Source organism: Aphelocoma coerulescens, chromosome 6 (genome assembly GCF_041296385.1).
Source record: "Aphelocoma coerulescens isolate FSJ_1873_10779 chromosome 6, UR_Acoe_1.0, whole genome shotgun sequence".
Lineage (NCBI taxonomy): Eukaryota > Metazoa > Chordata > Aves > Passeriformes > Corvidae > Aphelocoma > Aphelocoma coerulescens.
In genome coordinates, this window is record NC_091020.1 from 10,386,928 (window position 1) to 10,389,786 (window position 2,859).

A 2,859-nucleotide genomic window follows, 5' to 3' on the forward strand; every position below is an offset into this window, starting at 1 on the left:
TGGAACCACTTTTGGAGGAAAGGCAGGACTTTGATTACCTTTTTTCATTTTATTGTATTGAAAAGCATGTGCTTCTACAAAAAGTTTAGATTTTTGCCCAAACCAATTTTTTTTTCCAGCCAGACCTTTCAAAATTTTGAATCTGACCAAACCAAAGTAGTAGATTTATCCAGTGAAATTAAAGTAAAAAGTCTGTTAGTATGTGCAAAAAGATCCCCTGAAAAATCCCACCTTTTCTTTCTTTTACTATAGAGACCAAAAAACCCCTCATATACATCCTGGACACATTTAATTCCTTTCTATGGGGTACTGTGAAAAAAGAGAATCCTACTGTATCTATGTTTGTGCTTGTTTTTGCATTTCCCTGTTTTTAATTAGTCATAAAAATTACATGTGTTTTTGTAACAAGAAGAGTTTGATTTTGGCTTCCAGAAGAGACTATCATCAAGACTACCATTATGAGCATCATTGTGAAATATGAAAAAAGACAATTTGTTTTTATTTTCTTATAAATCGTTTAAGCAGCCAGGTAATGGAAATGAACAGCTCCATGGATGAGGCATGGCATTACAGGACATCACAGAGATGGGATGTCGAGAATTTGGGAGAAGCACCACGGATCAGTCACTCCTGGCGGATGTGTTGGTAAGGCTGACAAAAGGTTGCCAACAAATGCTGCTTGTACAATGTGGCTGTTCAGGGATGACGTCCAGGGGTTAAGGAATGACAAGGAATAGAAGGGAAGAGATACAGCTCCTTTACTGTTCATCCCAGTAAATCCACCCTTCATATTTCTCCCAACCAACAGAGTAGCTGTAATTGCAATTATTTTTAATTTTTCACCTTAGTTCAGTTACACCAAAAAGCTGTTCTCTGTTCAGTACTGACAGGTGCTTGCTTCAGTGAAATAGCACATTGTAGGCAGGAGGGCAACCCGGGCAGAACGAATTGCACTGCTTCTCTGATCTGAGGTGACAAAATCCTTTCTTCCATCAGGTTTTAATCCTCTATGGGTAACATTTTACTTACTGTGCTCTGTGCAGAGAAAATGTGATGCAACATTAATTTTCCCTGCTGCTTTATCTGTGGGCAGATTCCCATTTTCCAACTGCAAAGAAACAAACAAAAGAAAAAAACAGTGAACATCCAATAAACCGTTGGAGTTAAAAACTTGGTGGCAGAAAGAAAGGAGGGAATCAAAATCTTTATCCCAAGAAACCCTATGACTGCTGGAAAAAACCCTCACCAGACAAAAAACCACTGGCTTGATAGATTCACAGGAAGGAATGCCCACAGCGTGTACGCTGTAACAAACCCAGGGTTCATACAGTACAGGAACATTAACAGCACACTTAGTGAAAATGTGTACATTGCACTTGGCCACAGTATTTGCTGCTGCACATGACAGGGGACTAATCTACCTCTTGTAAACACAGAGGAAGATTTTTTCACCCAGAGCAACTGTAGTAGGTAATAACACAGCAGAAGTATGAATGCTGATGCAAATCCTAACTGTAAAAACCTATTTGCAGTCTGCAACAGAGAGTGAAGTACAGAAGAGCTAACAAGGGCCATTACGAGGATGTCATGCTAACCTTCTTCCAATCTTCTCACAAACCATTCTCAGCCAGCTGTCTCATCTGGCAAGCACAACCAGAGTTCAGCTCCTGCTTTCAGTGTGCTGACATGAGATTTTGGTTTCCTGGAAAGATCTTTCTGAGGATCTGTGAAGCAAGTAAGCACATAATCCCCCCGGACCTTCCCCCAGCCATTCAAGCAGTCTGAGCAAGATGATGGGGTGTGTGTAAGGAGTCAGACAGCAGCTCTGTTTATTATAGAATAAACAACCAGCAGCTTTGCTGCCAGGGATCCCAGCAGCACCTGTGTTGGGACTGGCAGCAGGGAGAACAAAACTGCCTTGGACAGAGTTTAGGAGTGTGTCAGCTCCCATCCACTGAAGGCCAGTCCAGTGAGATAAACCTTTAATAACTTCTCAGAGAAGCTATGTCTTCAGACAGCAAGGACCCACAGAAGCATACCCATAGGATAATGGCTATTTGATATTACCAATGATTCCATTTGATGCTAAATAAAACTTAGGCCTCTGAGGACAAACCATGGTCATATAATTGTGGAAAGCGAGGTCTCTTTCCCCTTGCAGTAAAGGATCATGTAATTAATGCAAGCACAAATTAAAATTTAAATAATTTATAATATTATTACTAAAGAGCTATATATAGCAATGTCAAGAGGCCTAGAAAATCTGGCAGTAATTGAATTAAGCGTGTCTAAGGAGCAGCACTAAGCAATCTTCCCACACACATACCCCAAACAAACAATGCCTGGCCCAGAGATGTCCCTAGCACAGGAATGGTGTGGGAGAGAACAGAATAATGTTAATAAGGAATAGGGCCACATGGCCTGAAGTTGTTCATCAGAAGAGCCACAAGCAGCTCAGCTGCACGAAGTGAAGGTAGTGATTTGTGCCACGCAAAGCAGTGGAACAGCTGAGGACTGTAATGAGAGCAAAGGACATTTTATAACATTCTGAGTGGAATGGGAACTTCAGCTATGGGTTTGAAATGAGCATCAGAGCACCCTGTCCATTACTGTAGGGCTTTAATACATGAATAGTCAGGTAGTGCTGACAACTGGCCTACACAGAAACAAGGTGGCATTAATGACTAAATCCTATGGAGGAAGGGAAAGCATAGCAATGGCCAGAGAGAGATAATCAACAGGTTGATAAGTGATAACAGGTGATAAGTCTGTTAATGAGAGGTCAAACAGCAGCTGTCAAAGCAGAAAAATTCAATATGCCTTCTCTTGTTTCAAAACCACAGCAGTACTGGCCAAAAG

At 41.1% G+C, this 2,859-nt stretch overlaps 1 long non-coding RNA gene across 2 annotated transcripts; it reads right to left on the bottom strand.

Moving 5' to 3' along the window:
• Positions 1–309: 309 nt before the first annotated feature.
• On the bottom strand, positions 310–2,361 carry LOC138112323 (uncharacterized). 2 transcript variants are annotated; one of them, XR_011151684.1, is made up of 4 exons: positions 2,327–2,361; positions 1,596–1,724; positions 1,030–1,108; positions 310–692 (listed from the first exon to the last, which is right to left on the bottom strand). It is a non-coding gene; the product is annotated as an uncharacterized lncRNA (long non-coding RNA). The 2 variants fall into 2 exon arrangements; XR_011151683.1 differs by having other exon boundaries at positions 310–1,108.
• Positions 2,362–2,859: the final 498 nt, after the last annotated feature.